The sequence below is a fragment of the Cupressus sempervirens genome, chromosome 9 (genome assembly GCF_028749045.1).
Source record: "Cupressus sempervirens isolate cs-2001-9-10 chromosome 9, ASM2874904v1, whole genome shotgun sequence".
Lineage (NCBI taxonomy): Eukaryota > Viridiplantae > Streptophyta > Pinopsida > Cupressales > Cupressaceae > Cupressus > Cupressus sempervirens.
The window spans coordinates 707434492-707462231 of record NC_143126.1 but is presented as its reverse complement, the minus strand read 5'-3'; the positions used below and the strand labels follow the sequence as shown (position 1 = coordinate 707462231).

At 34.5% G+C, this 27740-nt stretch overlaps 1 pseudogene; it reads right to left on the bottom strand.

The window, feature by feature from the left end:
- LOC149540688 (protein CTR9 homolog pseudogene) overlaps positions 1 to 27740 on the bottom strand; it is a 67256-nt pseudogene that overhangs the window by 3340 nt on the left and 36176 nt on the right.

Here is a 27740-nt window from a genome sequence, read left to right as displayed (position 1 = left end):
ATCATGGATCAAAAAAATATGCCCATCCTAACTCCATACAATTACTTTGAGTGGAAATCACGCATGACAATTCACTTAAGGAAAGCTGGATTAAATAGGATAACTATGGGACTTGAAACTGAACCTGCTAAAGATGAAGATAAGCCTAAGTGGTTTAACAAATGTGATGAGGCATTTGGAACATTGTGTTTGTCTGTTTCTCCTGACTTGCTATTTCACATTGAGTCTTTGGATACACCAAATGAAGTATGGACAAAGCTAGAAACACTATTTGGCACACAAGATTCAATGAGGGGTCATATGTTGGAAAATGAATTAATAAGTTTGAGTCCAGGCAATTTCAACACAATCCAAGATTTCTTCACCAAATTGAAATCACTAAGGCTGCAGTTAAAACAATGTGGAATTGAAAAGAAAGATGACCAACTGATTCTTAGTATTCTCTCTAAGCTAAGTTCAGAATATTCTGTGTTTGTCTCTACCTTCTATGCTACTAAGGGTGCACTTGGTACTCAATTCACCATGCCATCTTTAGATGATTTTGCTATCAATCTCACTCGAGAACAGGACAAGCTAATCCAGATGGGCATTCTTAAGTCCTCTAAGTCACATGTCTTGGCTGCCAACCAAGGCACAAAAGAACAACAAGGACAAAGTAGTAACAACAATAGTAAGGACAAGAAACAAAAGAATAGCGAGGAGAAGAAGGATCAGATGCCAGTTTCTTCAAAAGCAACTATTGATACACCATCTTCCAAGGGCGATAAACCTAAGAAAGAAAAGGTCAAATGTGCTTATTGTAAAAGACCTGGTCATGATGAACATAAATGTTTGCAAAAACAACTTGATCACTTGACATACATTCTTGAGAAGAATAATATCATTTTCCTGAGTCTATCAAACAAAGTTCTAATGAAGGGTCTAACAAAGAAAAAGAAAACAGCAAGGGGAAAGGAAAGGGCAAGGCCCTTTTTGCAATTGCTTCCTCACCATCCACTTGGGTTCTTGATTCGGTTGCTTCACACCACATGGCTTCATCTAAGGAAGAAATTGCATCCTTGGAGCAATGTACTATGCCTTCTATGTTGATGGGTGACAACACTCGTATTGAGGTGTGTGGGAGAGGTTCTGTTGATGTGGGGGATGGCACATTCCATGATGTTCCTTATGTACCCTCATTGTCAACTAATCTCCTATCGGGACACCAGATCACTCACACAGGTTTAGGCAAGCGAGTTGAGTTCACTCCTGATTTAGTGGAGATACGTGAGTTGCACAATGATTCTACAATTGCAGTTGGGAGAGCAGATCATCAGTCAAGACTCTATATGTTTTCTCACCTTGTTCCTGATCCTCCTTTGACTATTTTTCTCACTCACTCTAATGATGTGATTAGATTATGGCATGAGCAGTTTGGCCATCTTAACTTCCACTACTTGCATCAGCTTAACCAGCAGAGCATGGTCACAGGGTTGCCTTCTACTTTGACATTGGAGTCACTTGGAATACATGATAGATCTTCTGATGGGTCAGATTCACTTGAGCAGTCTTCTACCTCCACTTTTGATGCAGAGAGTGATTCAGAGGACTCACCTCCTTCCTCTCCTAGTCATCATTCACAGGTTGATGATTCTCCTCTAGATTCTCCATCTTCTGGTCCACTTTGGGCTAGACAGACCTTGCAGTTTGCAGGTGATTGGGTTGGGGATCCATTAGACACCAAGCAGACTCATTCACAATTCCAGGATGCTCAAGATATCTTCATTGCTACTGCCTCAAATCCACAGTCCTTTCATGAGGCTTCTGGTATTTTTGAGTGGGATACAGCTATGCAGGAAGAGTATAGTTCCTTGATGAGGAACCACACTTGGGATCTTGTCCCTTTTTCTAAGGGAAGAAAAATTGTTTGATGTAAGTGGATCTATCGGACAAAATTTGCAAGCTTTGCTGGAGGTGCAGGATGCTACATCTTTTGGGGGGGCCTCTTCCTCTCACTTGGAGTCCTAATTTTCTTTGGGGAGTCTCTTTTCTCTCTCTTTTGGGGGAATTTTATGTACATGGGTACCTCATCAGGCTTGACTTGCCGGGACCCATTTCTACATCCACCTAAACTTCGTTTGTGGGGGGGTGTTAGTGTAGTTTTTTATTTTTCCTATTTTGCTAGGTTTTTCCTACACTTTTAATAATCTCGCTTAGGTTAATAAAGCATGTCTTATTACGTGAATGGTTGTGAGATGTCATCTTCCTACATGTGAGCATCCATTAGCTATCTTGGGAAGATACTTTGCTATCTTTAGTCCGATAGATGGTTGCTCCTCATTGGTTGGTGTTGCCACCTCCTCCCTCTTCCTAGCCTATATAAGCATGCTACCTGGCTTGTATTTGCATCTCTTATTTTTGCATCCTCTTAATGCTATTTTGCTTCCAGCATTTGCATTACTCTCTTGGAGACTAACTCTATGATGCTATTTTGATTTTGTATCATCTGCATTCATAGTTTAGATATTTACTCTTTGCACTAGTTTTCTGGGTTATTAATCTTTTCATATTCTAACAGTTATCTAAATAGATTATTGAATTTTTTGTTAGAAAATATCAACTAGGATAAGATTATAAATCAAGGATAACAACATGATTTGGTATCCTATTTCCAAGATAAAATAGGCTACAAAGAAAGAAAAGTGGTTCACTCATAATATTCTAAAATGCTAATTTGGGTATAAATTGTGTCTTGTTGTCTTTATGGGCTTCATTTGGCTGGTCATTAGCTGAAAAACTAGGAATATATAAAGATCAATTAAATAAGGATAATCATTTATAGTTTTTTTATGAACACATTTAGACTATTTTAAATTAAATATATTGATTTTCCTTTGCATTGAGTTGCTATAATAATTTTGTTTGCTTCAAATCCATATAGTAGATTAAATAAAATGTCTCATTATTTCTATATTCACCGCTACTTATAGGTGAAAAAAGAACATTCAAGCATTCAAGGACTATTGTGATATTTTTTATGCAAGCTCACAATGTCCAATAGACTTTCAAACAACCAGAATGCTTCATCCCATGTATGAAAGTTTCCATTTATAAAATAGTTATTCTGTGGTATATGAAATATTTTATATATTCAACAATGAACGATCTATCGTTCTCTTGTAACATTTAGCAAATAGTTTGAATACTTGACTTTCTATAATATTTTGTTACTTGTATGCACATTTTTGGGGAGCCAAATGACAAAGATGAGCTTGAAATATTTGAATACATTCCTTTTCATACGAGTGATTATGAACATATGCCAAGATAGATTGAAATATACATATATATTTTTATCGCACACTTATGTAGTGCACAGATTTAGATATGTGTAGTTACTTTTAAACATGTTAATCTAGAGTAACTTATAAAATGTCTAATATAAGTCTAGGTTCAAAAAGGTTATAATTTTTTAATGGAATTTGCCAAATAAAGTTATTTCAGCAGATGTTTTTTAGTCAACATAGAAGTTTGAAACATAGAAAATGTTAGTTATTATTTTATTTGCTTCATAGAAAGATCATGAAGTCAATAAAAGGAAAATTAGGTGATAAAATTTTGTTCCTGGGTAGGGCCACAATAATGGTTCCCACTTTCCATAATGAAGAAATCAGATGGAAAGTGGGGAAGCTAAATTTTAGGGGCTTCAAATGAAGCCAAATCTTTGAATGAAGGTCCCAAGGGGCTTCACTCGAAGCCTCCATATCGATATTGGTGTGGGGGCTTTGAATGAATCTTAGGGCTTCATTCGAATCTGACATGCAGACCTCGTTTATACTCCTGATAACTGATCATAAAAGCTTTTAAATCCAACATTTTTTCTTTTTTGTCCCATGGTTTCATGTGTTGGCGCTCAAAATTGCATTCCCATTTTGAGCATCCATTTGAAATTTTGAGAAAATCAAGCCCTATGAATGCCCATAATTGCATGTGTACCCGATTCTACCTATGAGGCCCCTTAGGTGTTTAATGTTTCTAACACCCTGCTTTTAGTGTGTCTACCTGTTCTATGAAGATAAATCATCATTCTGAGCTATTTGGCAAAGTCCTGTTTTGAGCTAGTTTCAAATTTGCATTTTACCCCAAGTGTCAAACAGCAACAAGAGGTTGTGTTTGCATTTGAATATTTTGCACCCAAAAATGTTTTGTGATTCACCACTTTGGGAGTGTCTAGTGCCCATACTCGAGAACCTATGTTCTAGATTTTGAGTTGTTTCAAGTTCGTTTGACTAGGTTTTGAATCCCTCAAAGTTGGTAGTTTAAATGTGTCATGCTTTTGCACTTTGTGCCTAATTCTGGAAAGCACTGTTTGGCGTGCTATAACTTTGACCTAGTTGACCAAAATGTTGAAATTCCTTTTGAGTTGCATTGTAGATATCAGAGACTTCTTATATTTCAATTTTCAGCCTATGACGAATCCGTTTGATCAGTTTTCAAATGTGATTCCAAATGGAATTTCTAAAAGTTTTACTAGTGTCAGTATTCACAGATTGATCAGAACCCCTGTTCATGACGTCATATCTCCTGATCCGTGATTGGTCAAGTCAAATGGATTGTACCCCTGTGTTGTCCTTTGAAAATACTTTAAGTGTGCCAGTTTGTAAACCTTGACGAATCCGTTTGCACACTTTTCCAGGGCCTTTTCATTTGCAAAAAACACTTTTTTGTTGTCTCTTGTCCTACAATTCTGAGTAGCCAACTTCAAACGCTTGCCAAATGCGCCTCGTTATTTTTCATGAGCCCAAATCGTATATTCATAATGTCCTCATGACAGAGAACCAATGCCCCAATTTTCATCCTCCCATGTGTCAATTTACCCAGTTTTTGAAGCCGATTTTGAACCCAATTTAGTCTTTTCTGACATGTTTGCTTGCATGTATTTCTGAGAACGTAATTTTGACAGTCAATATCTTTTGACATTGATGTCATCATGAAACAAGATCTGGCAGGCCTGTTGAACATGTCAAAGAGAAAAAAGATCCTAAGTTTCAGAGCTTGGTCAGTTGTTCGGGTCAGTTTTTAAGGCCAGACAACAAACCTCCTAGCACAAATTTGACTAGTGGGCAAAAGGTGATAAACTGGACCCACTTTTTGGGCCCAACTAAATTCCATCAGATTGAGGAGGTGTCGAGCTAGAAAGTGTTATGAGTCGGTTTGATAAGTTTTTCATTGTATTCGAAATATTTTGAAGATAAATAATGTGTGTAGAGAGACATGGAGCCAGACAAGTATTCAATTTGCAAAGTTCTCTAATGGTGAGCAGAGTTTGGATGAAGTTACAGATAAAATGGATATGTTAATTGAGTTGGCATTAAATCATCTAAACATATTCATGAGGGTCGTCTACTGCAGGTCTACAATACATTGATGCATCCATTCCAATCAAGAATTTTGAGATACTCACAAGTCAAAGTTTGCTCAGTTCCTTATTTTATCTCTCTTTTCTTACTGCAATAACATGTGGCACAAATTTTAGAATCTTTGCTTTGTGATATTTTATCACTAAATCTCAAACACCACTTCCAGCAGATCAAGTCAAGCCACTACCTGAACACGAATATGAGGGAGATAGTTCTCTTCAAGATATGAAAGGTAGAGCCATTTCTAACTGGTCTTGTAGATACGTTTGCAAAATGTAGGCATTTTGAGTATGTTCACAGGGTGTTTGAGAACGAGGTTGAGGTACGAGATGAAATCATATCATAAAATGGTTGTAGAAAAAATGAAACAAATGGATGAAGACAATCAGAAGCTGATTTACTTTAGGAGTAAAGTTTCTAAAAAACAAGAAGCTCACGTCAAGCAGCAGGTAGGAGAGAAGTCACCCTCAGCAAGATGAGTGCAAGAATGCTAAGGAATCCCACGCTAAAAGTTAAGCAAATCCGCCAGTGAATGGAAGAGTAACCCACGTATAATAGAGGACATTGGGCAGTAGATCGATGGATAGTGAACACGTAGGCAAATAAAATAAGAAACCTTTGCCTCCTAATAAGCCCTTCACGCATTGCAAAGAACATGGTAAAAAAAGGGGGACGCAGGATAAAGGCGCCATACAAAATGAATTGTTTGAGATGGCCGCAGCAAAATGGGAAGACACCATCACAAATTTTGCCCATACATATGCATTGACCGCAGAGGAGGTGCTACCAACAAAGGATGCCAATGGGGAGAGTAATTAAAGAGCCTGCATTAAGCAGAGCATAAAAATAGAGCAGTCGGCTAGTAAAAGGGTTTTTAGCAGAGGCAAGCAAGGAAACATTAAACCGCCCATATTGAGGAGAAAGCAACCTGCAGTGAGCTAGGGGGAGTTGCAGATGAATGACATCTTGTATGAAGAGATAGAGTGGGAAGCTTCGTACGAATAAAGGATCTTTCAGGTAGACCAGCTCACACAAGGGGAGTAGGGAGCCCACGTTTTTTGAGCAGGAGAGTTTGTGCCAAAAGGAAATGAGCTTCTGCACAAAAATGGAATCCCCCACATTCGGCAACCCAAGCAAACAAGGAAAAGATGTCATAGTCCAAGGAAAGCTGCAGTGAGTCTTTATCCCACATTATCTGTGGGTTTAAATCTTTTAATCCTTAAATAATATCTTGAGCAACAAGCATTGTGAATTAGAGAAAGGGGCTTTTAGAAGCTACTGGTGATGAGGTCGACCCCGATGATATGAGAATCAATTTTGAATGGGAACGCAAATAAAACTTGATGATGTCTACAAGGAGGTAAGTTACCAAAAAGGTCACAAATTCGGCGACTCGCTACCTTGCCATCAAAAAGTGGTGAGAAATTCTGGCTAGCGAGGTAGCGACTAGCCAAAAAAATTTCAAAGCCTGACGGGAATAAAAGCCAATGTAAAATACAATGTCAGTCTCGTTACTAATTTGACAACAAATCAAGTGGTGCCAAGTGTCAGATGGTTGAGCAAGCAGGAGGTGATATGGCAAGATCGGATCGGTTGAAATGAGATTGTGCCACGTGGCACATCCGGTGGTCCTCGCTAACTCGCCAAGCAGAAAATGCACGAGATTTAGCATAACGAGTTAGCGAGAAGAGGACATGTGGCAATGGGTCCCGTGTTCGATGACGTGGTAGGTAATGCAGAATAGGGGAGCCAATCAATGAATAACAAGTGTCATTAAGTTGGTCAAACCAAGTTTGACCTCGGATTCAAAGGGTAGGGAAAGTTATGAAGGCCAATGAAAAGTATTTTTTAAATCATTTTATGCAAAATGGATGCCCGTGAAAGTTTTTCAAAACTCAGAAAGGATTTTAATATAAAGTTCTAACCTTAGAATATTTTAAATTTTCCAAAATTTAAAATCAAATGTTGCAAGTTTGAGTTTTCAAACGAAGGGGACTATTTTTAAAATGAAGATTTCAGGCATTTTTGAGAGGCTAGATATGCCTTATCATTTACCGTTGGAATCATAAGAATCCAAATTTTATATTTCTGAAGTCAATTTTTGCACAGGTGCTTCTTGGTTTGAGCTATAGCCAGAAACATGAATTTTGGGGCTTTCTCAATGGAATGGGTAAAAAACTAAAAATCTAGTTAGAGGATCAGTAAAACTTGGTAAGAATGCGGTTGGAGTTCACTTTTCTCACATTCACTCAATTTAACCCAATTTTTGCCAAGCATTTCAACGGGTTTTTAGATATTTTGATGACTCAGCAAGGTTTCATCATTTCAACAGAGATATTTCTCAGATCAATAACAGTAATGATGAAACCAAAATCAGATCAAGATGGGAGAAGGAAGGAAGAAGTTTTCAGTTGCCAGAAGATTGGTTTTCAAGTGGACACTTGTCAAGTAAAGATCAGATCTGGGATTTCTTTTGTGTCTATATCTTTCTTTCTTTGATACATTGTAAGGGTTCCAATTTTTTGTGACTGAGAAACCAGTAGGTTCCAGTTCCTTAGAAGAAATCTGCTCATGACTATGATACCAGGGATTGGATCCAGTGATTGATGCATTCCCATGACTATGACCACATTCTTTAGCAATATTCTTCTTGTATGAACAGCAGTAGGAAGATAAATACAGATAGTTCAGATCTGTTAGGTTGTTTCATGTCTTTCATTTCATGCATATGATTGTATAATTTCAAGGAAATAATGCAAAGAGCAATAGATGATTAAGTTTCAGTTGAATCTTGTCTCCATTCTCATTGAGTTTCAATGTTTTACGATCTCTAAACAAAGAGTTTAGGTTGTAGTTGTAGTCCCCTAAGACTGTATGTTGTTTCATTGTTGCTGATAGTTCAAGGAATTGTGTAAATGCTTCATAGAAATCAATAGGGTTGCAGATTTATTGAGGAGGATATCAGGTAAGAATGAGATTTAAACTGAACATAGATGTCTATTTACAAGTTAGATAGATAGATCTATATCTGAAGATACATATATGTCTCAGATATTCATATGTATGTTTGTGATCCATGAATTTGCCTAATGGACTAGGCACTGATCAACTACAGGGTCATTACTTTCTTACTGCTGCATATTTGAGGGTTGTTGAAATCAACATTATAAATCAAATGCTTTTCCCCTTTCATGTTGAAGAGCTATCATAGAATGCCCTCACTCAGCTTATGAGGTTCATAGATCTACATCTAGCTATCGTAGGTCTGTGTTATTTCATGATTTCTTAGGAGAAATAAGGGTTGTATATGCTTAATAAGATTTAGGGATATGTTTTGCACTGGTACGATATCATTTGAATCTGAGGTCTACCCGCCGAGGTCTAGCAGAACCTGAAGTAGAAGATGGGTCAAGCCTTATAGTTGGCTTGGTGTCTGAATGGGCATGTTGAAAATGGGAGTTAGCTGCCCCTAGATGTCTTTTTTTCTCATCAGGATAGTTGAAAACTGGTAACGTTTTCAAACACCAACATCATGTATGAGTCGATGGACTAGGGCACTAAGAGGAAAGTCAGTAACATCATACCTTGCATTACCATCTCTGTCTATGATGCAGGAGCACCTATTCATTGGATTTCTCATGGATAAATTCGTATTTTAAATTATATTTAAATAGTATTTAAAAAGCAACTCAATTTAAATAGTGTTGTCACTTTATCCCACGGCAACTCAAGTGAAACACCTTCTTCTTCTAGTCGATGGAAGAATTCCATATCCTTTAAACACACAGGAAAAACTTCAGAATTGATACTGGGGCTTTTATTTATGAATTCAACCCAAGCTTCATTTCCTAATGCCTCCATGAAAGTTTGTTGAGCCAACTCTAGTTCATCACGCTCAAAATGAAGAACCCCAATGTTTTTTAACAATTCAATGGGTACATCTTCTCTACTCTTCTTCAGAAGATACTTTGTTGTGTTAAGAGAATCTAAGGCTGCACTAGCGTCTGATGATATCAATAACTCACCCATCTTAATAAAGGAATGAGTATCACGTGGATCTATGCGAGTTGCTTTTCTTAGAATTTCCAAAGCCTTCTCTCGCTGCCCTTGTTGAGCATATATATGGCCTACAGCTTTCAAGCTCTCACAGTTCTCAGGGAAAACCTCCAGAACCTTTTCAAAATTTGAGAGAGAACTCTTAAGATCTCCCAATTTCATTTAACCTATCCCAACCCAAAGTATGGCAACACAAAATCCTGTGGCTTCTAGCTTTCCTTGACTAATGCCATGTAGTAGTGGCCAGCAATTTCATAATCACCTTTGCTATGATAAGATCATGCAAGATTATAATATGAATGAGATTTCATGAGAGGGTGGTCTGTCGAAACAAGAGCTATCTCAGTCAAATGTTCATTTGGATCTCCACATTGCTAATCACTTGGATCAATGCTTTTCTCTTTCTTCACAAAATAGGTTTGGTCCCAGAGTTCAACAAGTCAAGAAAGTGAACCATTTAGGTTAGTGTCTCCCCTCCCAAATGATTTCCTCAAAATCAATATAGATGGGTTTTCAAGGAGTAATCCACGTCCAACAGGAATGGGTGCTACTAGTAGTGGAACTTTAAGCCCTGTTTAGTTTTTCTTTTCTACTTCCTTAAGTACTCATTCTAAAAATTAGATGGAAGCTTGGGCTATTCTCTATACTCTTGAGAAAGCCTGTGTATCGGTCTGGAAAATGATTTTTGCAAGATGGACTATGATTCTTGTCACCCTTCTGAATAGTGGAAATTTTCTAGATTGCTCTTGGAGGCTAGCTCTGGTGGCTATGCTGATGTACAATTTAATGTGTTTGAGAATGAATATGAACCTTTTTGTTAATATGAGTCCAGATGTTAAGTGGTTAGCTATAGATGCACCCTTATGTGTGATATTTTTTCTTAAATCAATATAAAAAGGTGTGGCCCCTCAGGCCACAATTTATGTGGAAATGAAAAAATGTAAAATAAACATAGATATGAGATAAGAAAAATAATAAACAATGGAATAATAACAAAAGTAATAGCCATTGCTAAAGTCTACCCTTCTCATACTTTGTCACTTTCATAAGCTCAAAAGAAGAGATGCTATAAGCCCTAGAAAAGACATAGCTATTGAGCCTAGGAATTCTCATAAAACTTTTCAACGTGGAAATCGTTTCTCATCATGCATCTAAAAAATAAGTCTCGCCGTAGATTTTTCTTAAAATCACAGTCAATGAATTTAAGGCTATAAGAACAAACATGCCTACCAATTATGACACTTTTGGTTTCAATGTTGAAACTAAAAAGCATCAACCTACATTGGACAAAACAATTTAAACAAATTGAAATGGAGTACCCAAATCAAGAATTGCTAAATGTCCTAATCAACCAGTTTTTACGCTTTGTAGTAATGACCTAGTATTTATACCAATTATGCTAATTTTTGTGGAATATGTATCATAAATATTGCCTCAAATCCTTAGCCTACCCTATGGACCCAAAACCTGTGCAGTTTGCAAGTACTAACTAGAATTCAAAACTGATATCTTGATGTATTTGAGAGATCATTGTCAATTGTTTGATTTCTCTTTATTATCATTTCTTGAAGGATTGATGGGTGGATGCTTAACCAATTGATGTCTTAATTATAAATATTTAAATGATTGGATGCTAGAATGGTTGATACTCAAATAGTTGATATTTGCCTGTATAAGTGACTGATTGTTTGCTTGCTGGTATGATTGTTTGGTTATTTTGATATTTGATTCCCAATTGATGATAGGTGGACAATTGAATGGTGTACTTTGATGGATTCAGGATTGATGATTTAACAAATGTTGATAGTGATGATTGAATAAATGCTGATTTGATATATTGGTGTGTAATGATTTCATAAATTGATTCTTGAATAGATTTCTGATTTTGTATCTAGTTGAATGAAATAACATTTGATGGTGAATTTCTATTGATCTTCCCTTTATATTTTATTTATAAAAGAATTACCACCCTTCAAAAGGAATTGAGTCGCCACCCTTCATTGCTGCCTCACAGAATAATAATTTATTTCCAAATGATTGTTTGCTTCCTTCATGTTCTCTTCTCATAGAATGGTCTCTCCTTTATATCTTAATCCTTCAACAATACTCATAACTCTTTATTGCATTCATTTTGATCATTCACTAAACTTAATTAAATTATATTTATATTACATGTTATTTTAATTTTTTATATTTTTACTTTTTATTTTTATTATTGAATGTCATGTCAAAAAGGGGACATTATAGTGAGATGCATTACAATATAGAAAAATAACAAGAACATTATTGAAACAAACTGATACAACATTCAGATTATAAAATCAGACTGCTGCAACAACACAAATTAACCTAACAGAAAGCATAGAATACCATTCCCACAATGACCGAACATTTACCCACTGAACTACACCTCTTCTAAATAATGTAAGATGTTGATAACACATTAATACTGCCATCACACATGTCAAATTAGACTGATACACACTAAAAGCCACCCCAATCAGTTGTAGTAAATATCTGGATGCACACTTATAATTGATGTCAATCAGAATACTGAAGGTTTGGAATAGGGCATAGTGGCTGCTGATACAGTAGGCACAAACTCGTAGAAAGCTCACCAGATTCACCAAAGTCTACATAACTAAGACTTAGCATCAAAGGTTCTCCCTAAGCACCTCGAAACCACCAAATATTGGCCCCAAAATAGGAGCCCTTCATCTTCAAGCTCTCACATACTTGCTCCACTTGGTACAATACCCCATAAAGGTCATCTATTCACTTTCAACTTGGATAGCCTACAATATAGTCTTTGTATACAATTCATTTTTTGTCATTTCATTATATGGTTTGAACAAGTGTGGAAAAAATCAGATTTTTATTATGAATTTTCTGTTCACCAATCTATGTTAAACTAATTAGCAAGGTCACTTTCCTAATACTTTATGAACTGGATGCTATTTGCAAGGTCATTTTCCTAATACTCACTATAGTACTTGCTATTCAATTGAGATAGACACGGCTCATTAGTTTGTTTGTATTCTCTTTGGATTTTGTTAAAGAAGACAGCTGAATGCTATATGATGAACTAAAAGTTATGTGGTGTCAACAGGCTTGTACATCTCTTGAGCCAAATTACCAGCCACAGTGACATTTTTTGTTGTTCAAAAGTGGCACCATACTAGACTATTTGCAAACAACCATGCAGATAGGCATTCTATAGATAGACTTGGGAACATCTTGCCAAGTCTTCAGTACATAATAAAGCAACTGAATTTCATAAATTGTTTTTTTGATAGTTGATTTGTTTAAATATTGCCCATCAAAAATTACTTAGTACATCTCATCTTTTTTATGCACAGGAACTTGCAGTTCTGAAGAATCTAATAGCGAAGAATTTGAAGAAGATATTGTAGCAAAGTTATATTTGGTGTTCTTTTTTAAGTGAAAATGTGATTGGAAATTTTTTATATTGTCATATTTCACTTGCAGAAAGGTCAAATTGTAAATAGAGGTGAAGTTGTATGGATTTAAGTTTCTTCTTCATTATTTATAATGCTCTCGATTCCTCCTTTGTAGTTGTAAAAATACTTGTGAATTTTCACCTTTCCAGATACCCTTTACTAGGTCCTTCAAGATTCTAAAATATCTTGGGCTGACCCCACTCCGGCATGTCCTAACTCCTACTTGGTTTAGAGACCTAACTCCTTTTTATATGTGTCTTACTCTTACTACTCCATCTATAGGTTGCAAACGAATCATCCTTCTTCCACCAACGAGTCATTCCATTCAAGAAAGACCATGTCTGTCGATATCAATGCACAAAAAAATAGGGAGACAATTGCTAGACTATGGTCTAACTTAAAAAGAAAAGGTGATGGAAAATGTTATTGTCCTTGCAAAATGTGTAAGGGCTTAAAGACTCGAAGATATCTAATCACAACAGCTGAGCAACATTATAGACAACATGGTCACATTGAAGGGGGAAATGAGTATCGCCCATTGGTATGTATTTTAATAGTTTATAAATTACATAATACATGATTTGATGATGACATCATGGTCATGGTTAATATAAGGTCATCATTTTCATATAGGTCAACATCCTTGAGTTTCATGTTATGGACCATGACAATTCGAAGAATGCGGATTTCCAAATGAGGGAACATGGAGGTGTGAATATTGAAGTAGAAGGTAATGATACCATGGAAGAAGATCACGATGATGAAGATCACGATGATCAAGATGATAATGATGATGATGATGATGGTGATGATGACACAGAGTTTGATGTACCTTTACTTGATAAGGCACACCAATCCCTATATGAAGGCTCCAAAACAACTCTTCTTGCCATTGTATTGCTATTGGTAAACTTGAAGGTTATGAATGGTTTATCCAATGTAGCAATGACACGTATGTTAAGGTATGCCATCTTCTTTCATTATTTTACTCATAGTTTCCTTACAATTAACATTGGGTTTGTGTAGCAATTAATATTCTTTAAATTAAGAAATTATATTTTTGGTCGTAGGTTGATAGGTGAGTGTTTGTTACCACCATCAAACATTCTACCTCGCTCGTACCGAGAATTATCTGCCATCATGAAAGATATTGGAATGGAGTATCAAACAATAGATGCATGTCTGAACGATCATATTATATATCATAAATAGCATGAATTTGCAACACAATGCCCTACTTGTCATATCAGTAGATATCAATTAGATTGATTAACATAAAAGGTGCCTCACAAGGTTCTTCGACATATTCCCATTATTCCACGTCTGCAACGATTATTCAAGTGCAATAGCTTGGCACAATTTATGGATTACCATGCACGCAATAGAAGTCAAGATGACATTATGCGAATGCCTGCAGATGGTTCAGCATTTAAGGAAATAGAGGAAAAATGGCCACACTTTAAAGAAGAACCTCATAATCTCAAGCTTTCATTGGTAGCACACGATGACAATCCTTATGGAGAGATGAGATCTACTTACTCAGTGTGGCCTATTTTTGTTATCAACAATAACATACCTCCTTGGTTGTCCATAAATAGAGAACACACAATGTTGGCACTAATTGTTCCAGGTATTTTTTGATTTAGTGGTCATCTAAATTAATTTATTATTACTAATCCATCAAATGGTCAAAATAATTATGTAATGTTTTTCCTTATTCAACTAGGTAAGTACCAAGTCAAAGATATCAACGTATATATTGAACCCCTTATCGACGAGTTGGTGGTCTTATGGAATGGGGTTACTATGTATGACATTTGTAGACCAATAGGACAAAGACAATTTCAATTTCATGAAATGCTTGTATGGACAATACATGATGCCCCTAGGCTAACACATTTTTGTGGTATGTTCTCTTCTTGACACCTCTTTTTTGGTATGTCAAAGTTAACACATTTAATCCAATTATACATGATCTTGTAGGTCTTCAAACAAGGGTAAATTTGCATGTCTAGTTTGTGGTCCAAAGACGAAATCTTGTCATTCAAAAAGTTTAAGAAAGCAGGTGTTTGATGAGAATAGACACTTTTTGCACAGAAATCATAAGTACCGAATTATCAAAAAAGATCTTTTCAATGGTCTAGAAGAGACTACATCAAAGCCACAGAGAATGACACCTCGCCTATGGAAGTTGGCATACAATAAAATAAATCATCGAGGTAATGTCATTCCATTTGATGCTTTTTGTTTCAAATTTATATTTTGATATTGTGTTTTGTTTACTAATGATGTGATTGATGGTTGTGAAGGTCGTCAAGACATCAATGTCCAACTTCCAAAAGGACTAAAAATTTATCCTACGCAATTTACTAGGTTGCTATACTACGAACAACTCCCAATTGTGTATTTGTTTGATCCTATGCATATTGGAAAGAATGTAGCAGAGACATTATGGAAAATCTTGGATGGAAGGCGTGACAAAGATCAAATTGTCAAAACTTGTAGTGACATTGAAGAATCCAACCATGCAATGAAAAATGGTATTCAACCAAATAACAATAGAGACCGGATTGATACAAGTGCCCTTAGTTGGTTATTGTTAGAGCAGCACAGCAATGCTATAAAAGAAGTCATAAAAAAAATACAATTTCCCATAGGATTTGTTGCGAACATAAACAATGTCATATCAAATAAAAGTGAATTTGGGCCAGGGTTGAAAACACATGATTGGCATACATTTATTAAGGTAATTCATGTTATTTTGTATTCACTATATATTTATATACTGCATGTAGTTTCAATTTCATTTTTTTATAAAATATTGACAAAGATCATTTTACAAATATTGTAGTACGTTCTACCTCTATCTCTCTCACACCACTTTTCCAACAACGTCAAATAGGTTATATATGATCTTGGAAAATACATGAGGTGGTTGTCATCTAAAGAAATCAATAAAGAAGATATAAAATATTGGAAGAGAAAAATTCCTCTTCTGATGTGTGAAATGCAAAAGTGTCTACCTCCAATTTTTTTCAATGCACAAGAACACTACCTCATACATCAAGTTGAGGAGATTGAATTGTGTGGACCTATACGAACCAGGTCAATGTGGATGGTTGAGAGGCACTTGAAATTTTTGGAAGGCTTGGTTTGATAGAGAGCACATCTTGAGGGTTCTATGGTGGAGGGATATATGGTATACCAGACCATGGTGTACATTACTAAATATCTTCCTAAGTTTGTAGCAAACATCCATGTAGATCATATTTGGGATCCCAACTCAATCAACAAATTCAAAGGGAAGTACTTGATGGGCAAAGGTAGATCGAGGAAAGTGAGAGGTAAATCTAAGATGTTATTGTAGTTAATTAATTCATATAAATCTTCAATATAAGTTATTTTTAATTGGTGTATTTTTTTGAAATAGGTGGTTGAGAGTGGGATGCAATACATTTGTATATTGCGAACAATCTTGACTGGATGACAGAATGGATTGAACGATGTCAAAAAAATGGTTGCTCATTAACATGGGAAGGTGTTGCTTCATTAGTTACAGAAGCTCATCATAATGGAGATTCCAATGTTATGCCGATGGTAGTTGATCTAGTAAAGGGTTTAAGAGGTGGAGAGGTACGTAGAAATTTATTAATGATCATAACTCGACGTATGTTTCATATCAACTCACGATGCAAATAATTTACACACACTTCAAAAATTGCAGGTCAAGCAGCACAAAGCTATGTACTATCATGGCCACAAATTTTGCATAAAAAGGTTGGATGACACAAAGAAAACTTGTGATTCTGGGATAACTACAGTTTTCGAGGTCACCAATATATCATCTAGAAATGACATACATCCTCAACAATCTCAAAATCAATACTATGGCATCTTGGATGATATAATTGAGTTTGAATTTAACACCTTCAAAGTAGTTCTATTTGTCGTCAAATGGTATAGGCTATGACTCAATCAAAATGATCTAGATAGAACGGTTATTCAACATGATAATGGATTTACAATGATCAGTACAAGGTTGTTTGAGCCAGTTGGAGATGAGCCCAATGTTCTTCCAAGCCAATGTGAGCAATTTTTTTACTCAGAGGTTCCAAATAAACAAGGTTGGTCATTTGTTGTTAGACATGATCCAAGGGGAAGGCCGATAAAGTATGATGTTATGGAAGAAGAAGATATTGAAGATGATGATGAAGCAGATGATGAAGATCAAGATGATGGTGATGACGATGATGGTGATGGTGATGATGATGATGATGATGGTGATGATGATGATGATGGTGATGGTGATGATGGTGATGATGATGGTGATGATGGCAATGATGATGGCGATGATGATGGTGATGATGGCGATGATGATGATGATGATGATGATGATGATGATGATGAAGATAATCAATGACTACAAACATCGTCACCCCTTATGTTGATGATCTTGCATTCCATATATAAGGTAAATTTGTTCATATTTACGATGTTGCATATTGTTCATGTTGTCTTCTAAGTTATTTGTAGCATACAAGTATCATGTAATTTTTAGCAAACTTAAGATAAATGATTAACATATGCAAGAAATTTGATTACATATTTATTGTGTTCATTTCTAATGATTACAACATATGTTATTTATAGTTACCAATGTTTATGTTGTGTCTGATTATGACCCTTTTTGCAAATAGTCAATTGACTACAGGTACATCGTTACCCCTTCTGTTGACGATCCTGCATTCCATATATAAGGAAAATTTGTTCATGTTTGCGATGTTGCCTATTGTTCATGTTGTCTTCTAAGTTATTTGTAGCAAACGTGTATCATGTAATTTTTAGCTAACTTAAGGTAAATGATTAACATATTCAAGAAATTTGATTACATATTTATTGTTTTCATTTCTAATGATTACAACATATGTTATTTATAATTACCAATGTTTATATTATGTTTGATTGTCACCCTTTTCGCAAACAATCAATTGACTACAGGAGATTTGACCTGTTTGGCATGGATTGTGCACAATGACATGGATCAGAAGGTATAAGTCAATAAATAGACATAATTTTCTTATATTATTCTTGTTTATCATTGAGCACGTATGTTATAAATAGACATATTGTATAATCATATAATGTATATATATAGATAAAGAAGGTCCGTATAGAAATATAATTATAGAAATATAATTGTATAATCACTTTCAACTTACTACATTTTATATATGTCATTTTCACTTTCCATTTGATGGATTTCAAGACCCACCAAATAGGTACTTGTCAGATCTATCTACATCGAATGAGGGAAATGAGGAAATGGTAGATGAAAGCTCTACATGTAGTATGGCTAAAAGAGGGAGATCAACTAGAGGTCAAAAGAATAGAAAATAATTTGATAAACGCATGCAATTTTTCCTTGCTAATGGGGGGTCATGTTCTTATGATGATGAGACCAAAGGCAACATCAAGGTGCCCTTTCGGTACTCACACATTGAGAAAGAATAGATACCCAATGAGCTACCTCCAATTAACACAAATTTTTGTGTTAATGAGAGGATATATCGCATTGCTCCATCCTCATTACATGGTTTGGGCCTATTTTCCATGGATGGGATAAAGGTATGTTACAAAAAAGTTCTCGAATTGTTCAAGTATGTCGGTCCATGTTACAATTACAATGATTGGATGTGGATTGTTCGATATGGAAAAGTATGCGTAGGTATGGGGTATCAGCTAATTATATACAACGAAAAGAAAATGATCAAAGTAAAAGATTTGCTATGTACATTGATGGGAGACCAAAAGCAATAGGTAATATTGCAAGTTTTATAAATAGTACACGACCTTCTTCAACTAGTAAGCAACCCAATTGCATATTTGAGGCGCGTGAGGGGAATGAAGTTTTTGTTTGTGCAATAAAATCAATAAGTGCAAGGGAAGAACTGTTAATTGATTACCATTTAAATCGCATAGATACAAACAAAGTTACTATCATGAGGGCTATAAGTACTATTTACCATTTTGTTAATAAGTTTTTTTTTGCTGTCTATTGCTTTCAATTAGCTAAAAAATTTATGTTTAATCTTTGTGACAGGATGATATGGATCCAACAGATGATAGAGGTCACCAGGATGCTACTCCCACCCCTTCTTCAGCAAGGGTAAAACTTTTTGAAATTGTACAAATTAGATAGTTGAAAAATGTTATATTATTACATTATTTTATTTACAATTTTTGAATTTTTATGATAGTTTTACTAATATTCCTCTCACAATTTGATGTTCAGGATAAGGGTAAAGCAACAACAGTAAGCACCGAGCCACTAGCTATGCATTCTGATGAGGATATTATTGATACTCCCAATTTCGTAAAAATGTTGAAGAAAAAATTAGAAAAATTAATATAGAAGCAATGAAAATTTTGGATGAGGCAAATATGGAACCCAGGGAGATGATGAAGAAGCTATCAGATTTGAAAGCGCAAGCTCAGTGTTATGAAGTAAGCTCCAATGAATATTTAGTTATAAAAAAAGTTCAATAAAGATTTATATTTTATAATCTTTTATATTGTGAAGTAAAATATGTAATATGTGCAAAAATACTGTATTGATGAAATTTTTTTAAAGAGTTGTAAGAAACTTTAACTACTAAATTATTGTTATACAGGAATTTTTGACAATTGATCCACAACCTGGTCAAGGACAACGTGGTGAGGCTGGTAGTAGCAGAGCTCTAGTTGCCACTAGTAAAATAATCTTTTAGTTGACAAGTTAGAAGGAATTTTTTATTTCAAACATTCAAAACTTCTTAACTCTTACTTTTATTATTTCAGAATGTCTTTGCTAACAATGTATTGTTCAAGTCATCTAGTGCAGGAGACTCCTACAAGGTTGATAGACGCCCATACAAGATTGTTGACTGCAATGTCCATAACAAGGGGACATCTAGCTAGTAAATCCTTGTTTTTCTATATTTGGTTTTGTGTTAATTATGAGTTGATAATATGTAATTTAATCTTGGGATGCATCACATAGTGTATTGTTTTTTTTGTGGTAGGAGATGCACCGTCTGGTACACCGCCAAATGCATATCATAGTGCATCTATTGGTGATAATTCACTATCATTTCCAGGAGCTACCCATGTTTCTAGCACGAGATCTATGGAGACATCATTGCTGATTGACGATAATGAATCAATGCCTTTGAAATGTCCTAAGATTCCAGGTACTTTAAATAATTATTTTTTATATTGTAATAAGGATTTTCTTGCAAGATGTAAACATGATAGGAAGTGGTGAATGCAAGGGCTTTTGATGTGGAGTGATGCCTCATGACCTTCTTTAGTGTGTCGTATTGTGCAAGTTGTTTAATTATTCTGGAATTCCATTTTATTAGGGGTTTGGTAGGATCATTTGAATTATCAATGACCTTTTGTCTATACTAGTAATTCTCTAGTTTAGTAATTTGGTACATTGCAATTTCATGCTTTCAGTAGAAGATACTAACCAATTTTTCTACAGAGAACCAAAAGAGGGAGTCTTCTTTCATATGATTTATTTTAATGGTTTTTACTATTAATTATCCCATGAAATTTTTTGTAGGAAACGATACATTTTATAGGAGGCTTTATGACCTCACACTGCGAAGATTTGGGCCCACCATATGTACTAGGTTGTTGTACATCATAACTAAACTAATTTTATCCCACTATTTTTTTTCATATCATTAATTGGTGCAACATTTTTCCTTTCATTCGGCTCTTTTCTTATACTAGCTATATTTAACAATTTTGTGTTTTTTCTTAAAAGGTGGAACTACCAATCTCAAAAATTAAAAGATGAGCTCATCAAAGATATAGAGCATGAGTTTGGTAGTAATATTTTTGATCGTAATAAATTGTTACAAAAAGCTGCCAGACATCTTAAGGTTGTGAGGGACACATATAGAAAGAGCCTCGTCCTAAACCTAAAGTACGAGCATCCTCCCTTTGTTTTAGTGAGGGACTGGAATGAGTTCATTTTGGATGCAAAGGAGAAAGGGAAAAATCCAAAAGAAAGTACACCAGCAAATCCAAAAAGGTATGCAATAGTATTAACTACGATTACATTAATGAGAAAATTGAGAGTTCAACTTCAGTATCAACAATTTCAACTAGATCAATTTAATCTATCTATTGATGAAAGGTATTTAATTCATATGCTGACACAATTGCTTATAAATCTCAATCTCAATTTGGGCATAAATCCTACATAAGATATATTGAAAAAATGAAGCCCTTTATTCATATTTAGTGACAAATTTTAGAGCCTATGTCTCCTATGGGTTCTTTTCTCAAATTTTATCTTCGCTGAACTCAAACTCGAATTCAACTAAGAAATTCCTACTCAAAGTTGTGACAACCAAATCTTGTGATATGATGTACCATGTTAGATTTTGAGTCATAAAAATAGGCAACGCCTTGACCACTATACTTGTTGACTTTCCCTTTCTTTTACAATAATTGCTCACTATCTTGAGTTTCCTATCCCCTGTTTTCTTTTGGGTCATGTGTGCATCAAATCTGCACTTAATCTGCATGTAAATCCTGATGAAATCCATCATTGAAGATATCAAATCTCATATTTTGTAGTATTCTATTAACTATGATAACAGTATATAATTTTGTCATTAGTGATTGTTATTTTATACTGTCATCAATTCCATTTTGTGCTTTGTTGCATATCAAAAAAGAAGTGCATATACACTATACATCAGATTTAAGTGTGAAGCATCACAAAATCTAATCTCTATCTTCAGATAACAATGTAGTTTGAGAATCCTAAAGAATTTAAAGCTGAGCATTTCCACCACATCTAAAATCCATTCTTCTTTTTTAGTATTTTCCATTGTTGCTGAAGCTTTGATCACATGGATTATGTGTCTATACCCAACCAATAGATTATCCTTTTTAGGGAATCCTTGCTTTTTCTCCTGTGGAAAATCTAAAGATGGAAACTCACTAAGAGATTTTTACTGATATCACCCTGCTTCCAATATTTCTCTTCTATTCCTTAGCTCTTTGCAAGCTCACAAAAGGCGTATCAGCTTTGGTAACATGTTAATTATTTGTGTGTAGACTAATTCAAACACATATATCAATGAAGTAAAGAGACAAAGTACCAAGCCTAACACATCTACCTTGGGGGAGCACTCTTAAAATACAACATAATGTACAACAAAATTCACAGTGTGTACAAATGAATTTTCATGTGATTTGAACCTTCACCTGCACCTCTTGTTCCTTCACATTCTCATCCTTTTGAATTCAATATTTCTCGCTATGTTGTTTTGTCAAAATCCCTAAAATAGGAGTTCTTTCTCCAACATACTACCACGCATAATCCTCAATTTTTCTATTTAAATTTTGTTATTGTAAATATGAAAGGTATATAATTCATACGCTGACACAATTGCTTATAAATCTCAATCTCAATTTGGGCATAAATCCTAAATAAGATATATTGAAAAATGAAGCTTCTAATATGTTTTCTCTATGACCAAAGGCACTCACCCTTATAAAACCTTCACCTGCGGGTCCAAACCCACTTCCTGGAGTTGTAACTATATGTGCTTTCTCAAGGATCTCAGTAAAAATATCCCATGAATTTTGACCAGGAAATCGAACCCATAAATATGGCACATTTTTTCCTCCAAAGACATCAAACCCAAGTGACGTAAATGTTTCCAAAATGATTCTAGTAATCTCTTTATAAAATTCAACAACTCCATGCATGGCTTGCAAAAAAATTGAGCATCCCACATTAATAATCATCATATGAAAGATTTTAGCACTAATGCAAGTTAAAGTGAACGATCGTTATTTTAGTCTCAAATAAACTTCCCTACAGCTTTGCAGATCTCTGTGACCAAAACCATGCTTTCTTATAATAAGCAATCTCAATCCAACAGAGGAAAGGTCAAAGAAAATTTGACAACAGCTACCTTATCAATGACTCTTTTTTGACATATTATTTTTTCTTTTCATATTAGCAAGAATAAGTATGATTCATACGAATTAGGTAAGTTAATTAATCATTGATAAAGAATAGATAACATAAATTATCAATGAGTGCTTTATTTTCCTTTTGCTACCTTATCAATGTCTCTTATCAAAAAACATAACTTGAAAATGATAAAATATGACACAACAGAAACCTGGATATTACATATATGTCAAAACAACCATTTTGAAGAGCACTTCTTACCCTTAACCCTTCTGGAGAAAGGCAAGCTAATCCACCAACTTGTGCAATATTAGATGCACCATTGAAGCAAGTACACATGATACGATTGAAATCATTTACAACAGGGAATCCATCAGAGAATCAAAGCTCATTAGGAACAACTATCCATCCAAGATGGACACCTGCAAAGCTAACATATTTGGAGAACGATGTAGTCTCAATTGCAATCTGCATCACAATATACAACATTAGTAACCAAATGAGAATACCTTCAAAAGTATAGAAAATAAATGCATTAAAACTTAGACAACTTCAATAAATGGCGATGCCAAGAAAAACATGTCTAGACTCTAGTTTGATAAATAGCATGAACTCCATGGATAAATAGCATGATTACACATGTCAATTAAAGGTATGATCCTATACTTTCTTCCCCTTTTTCATATTTTTGGTGGAACATGCTACTTTATGCTAAAACCTTCATACCAATATATAATAATCCACTATTTATTACTAATCTTTATATCTATATCATCTAACATATTTCAAACTTTTCATAGGTTGTAGGACACATCAAAGGCAACAAAGGCAAGGCTAGAAAAGGTTGGGAAGCACAGACTTGGCTCTGGGGGATATTTGAAAATCAAAGCACGCATTGTAAGTAGCAATAAATGAATTGCAAAGAAAACTTATTTATAAAATGCAAATAATTTTGTTAATTAATAAAAAAATGCAGGGCGCTGATTTTAATCTAGAGACCATAGAAGAACACAAAAAAATTGCCTTCAAGCAAGGCTATGCAGCGGTGGCTGAATGCCTACGGCTAGCTTCCATTGCCCCAACCGATCAGTCTCCTGCATCATGTGCACAGGTAAATATGCCAAAAAATATATTATAAATTGAATACTTGAGCAACAATTTATTTGATAATAATGTGCATGACATTGCAATGCAGCCTGTTAATCCTGACACAGATCATACGCAGCATCATGAAGCCCCTGATGTGCATCGTACTATCAATGGAGGTGCTCATTTGTTATTTAAAACTAATTATTTAATTATTAATACAATTTAACATCTTTAATTGAACTTGGTGTAATCTTTTTGTGTTGAGGATATAGAATCATGGTGTTGAATGAGTGCCGGAAGATGTTCAAACTGATCAGCAGGCAGATCATTTGGCACATTCAGGTAAAGAAAATCTATGTTTTTTTCTTTTAAATTATTTTTTTGATGTATAGTTCTTTTACTTAAATAAAAACTCATAATTCACTTATATAAAATGGTGGGAATTTAACCTCATGAAGTACTTGTTATTGCAGCGGACCCCCCTTTGGTGCAGCGGCCTCATGATGTTCCTGAATGGATGAGGAGGAGACATGTGTTAGAACCAGTAGAGGAGGAGGATCCTAACGAGGACATTGATATTCCTCTTAGAAATTATATGAAAAAAATAAATGGAAAGAAAGCAAAAAAGACATGATTATTCATGAATGACTTACTCTTGAATATTGTTAATGAATATTGTGTTAATGAATTATTCATGAATGACTTACTCTTGAATGTTGCATGTTAATGAATTTTGTGTTAATGAATTATTTGTGAATGTTGTGTGTTTATGAATTTTATGTGTTAATGAATGTTATCACGTGATTATAATGATTGAATGTTATTAAATGTTAATGGGGATGATGAGAACATTGATATTCCTCTTAGAAATTTTATGAAAAAAAGAAATGGCAAGAAAGCAAAAAAGATATGATTATTCATGAATGACTTACTCTTGAATATTGTTAATGAATATTATTCATTAATGTTTGGTGTTAATGAATATTGTGCTAATGAATTATTCATGAATGACTTACTCTTGAATGTTGAGTGTTAATGAATTATTCATGAATGTTGTGTGTTTATGAATTTTATGTGTTAATGAATGTTATCATGTGATTATAATGATTGAATGTTCTATTTCAAAAATGGATGAATTGAATGTTATTAAATGTTAATGGGGAATTTAGAGTGATGTTGGGGGGGGGGAGGGGCCAAATGAGCTTCCACGTTCATGTGGTTGGCCCTGTTAAGTAGAGAATATTTAACTATTCTCAAAATCAAGTGAAGCTTAAACTTTAAAGATAAGCTTATAGTTAATAGTGACAACCAATTAGCAAGTCAAAATAAAGTTCTTCATTACAGGTACCTTTTTAGTTTTTAAAGCATGATATCATGTTTTAATATTGTATAGTTTTTTTCTCTTAAGTTAAAGTATTCTTTTACTATAACAACATAATTTATGACCATTTTAGTAACTATTCTAACATCGCTTTATGACAAATCCTATTTTGGCAAAGACGGCGATACGTGGTGCTGTTTATTCCTTAGGAGATTACATTGCACAGGTCTGTATCTCAACATCAACATGGAAAATGGTGTGAAATTGCACTTTCCTTAGTCAAATTCAATAGTTTAAGAATAGTCAAATTCAAAAATAAGAAATGATAGTCCCTCCTCATACAATTGAATTTTAATAGGAATTTTGAGAAAACAATAAAAATGTTGCTCCGTGAACAAAGTTGTTGTCTTGCAGGACGTGACAAGCAATAAGGGGTGTATGTATTAAAAAACATGACAATTAATGTAGTAGGTCAGACAAACTCTTTGTGCATTCACAACATTCTTTCTGGATTTGTTCTTGAAACCCAAGGTGTTTTTTTTCCCCTGTTTTTACTTCCTTTCTTTAATATTTACATTATATTGCAAAGCCCCTTCTTGGAGATGAAACTAGAATTCATAATGACAAGCTAGCTATTGAAGACACTCTTAATGACTTGGTTTTGGATGGCGGTTTTGTGACACCAGAAAGAAACACATTCGGCCATGCTTTCAGTTGATATATTTTTTTGCAATTTCCATGGCTACTTCATTTTGGATTAATCATAAATATCAAAAACATTATTCATATTGCACTATAATCTTTGATCCTTACAGAGATTATGAAAAGGAAAGTGAGAGGAAAAAAAGTGTTGAAGAGTTTTACAAAATTCAATGCATTAACCAGACTTATGATTTAGTACGTTTTATAACTTTCATAAAAACATTTTTCTCAAACAGATGTTTTGAAAGATTAGAACTATACACTCAATATTGAAAAAAGATTTTGAGATCTCTTGTTTGTCATAAAAAAGAACAAAAAATTTGGTCTGCTTTACTAACTTATCCAATGCCTTAGGGCATTCAGTTAGAAACTTCAAAATTAGATTTTTAGAGACAACTCTTGAATTCAAATAGTAAAGCTTATATGATCAACATATTGAAAAGTATGAGATATTAAAAGTTTGTCATCCTAAAATGTCTTATTACTCACTGCTAATATTTGGTAGCATCTTCTTATCTTTTTCATTTGTACAAATTGTTTCATTACACTCTGTTTTATTATAAATGATTATCTATACTAGGATGATTTGGGTTATAGAGTTTTTTAAAATGTGGTGTTTTTGGCAGGTTTGGCAAGATTTTTGTGTCGCATGTGTTTGGACAGCCCACAATTGTATCTTGTGATTTCGATTTCAATTTGTATGTTCTGAAGAATAAGGATCGATCATTTCAGAGCAGCTATCCCAAGTTAGTAAATAGTATTCTTGGAGAGTTTTTTGTGCTCATCACTGTGGGTGGTGCACACAAGAGAATGCAATCTCTGGCAGTTAATATGATCAATACTACTAAGAAAAGTGCCAGTTTTTAGAAGATATTGAGTGGCATGCACTCTATGTCTTTGATCAATGGAACCATCAATAGGACATACTTTTCTCTAAGGAGGCTAAAAAGGTATGTTTTTCAGACTTCCAATTTGTGCTTTCCTTTAGAGGGGTCTTTTAGAGGATGAGTTACCAAAGAATACTCACCCTAGATCTTTTTGTTTCTATGGTAAGCAAGATCCTACTAGGTTTTCTAGCTTATCAATACTGGTATAAGCTTTCTCATGTCAATCATAGTTTATGCATATATTTGTTGTACTGTTGTTAGGCTAGAAGTAGTAATACTCTAATACATTTATATTTTTACTATATTATAATCTTGTTCTCTACTACAATCGGTTATGGTAATTGCAAGGATGTTTGGAGAGGGAGAGGGAGAGGGAGTGTAGTAATGGTAGGTTTGAACTGCAGAGTTTGCTAACTGGTAAAATTACTTCCTCTCATTAATTTCTTTGAATTGAACTACATTGTATTATGTATATTATTATTATTACATGGGGGAATCCCTTTGAAAGCCCATGATGGCTAGTAAAGTCAAGGATTCTTGAAGGATAGCCTGTACCAAAAGTTAAATTGTGCAACCATAATTTTAGTAAAATATTTGTTCATTGAAACAGATGCAACGTCTTTGACCTAGTTCTCATATAGAAGGAGGAGGATTATAAAATAGATGCATCTTTAACTTAGTTCTCGTGAAAGAGTTGGATTGTAATGTAAAGTGGTAGTAGAAAGTTTAAGCCTAATGTTCTAATAGGTGAACTCTATTGAAATCAAGAATATCATAACTTCTTATGCCATACAAGGAATAATATGCTCTTCACTATCTACAGTATAGTATGACATG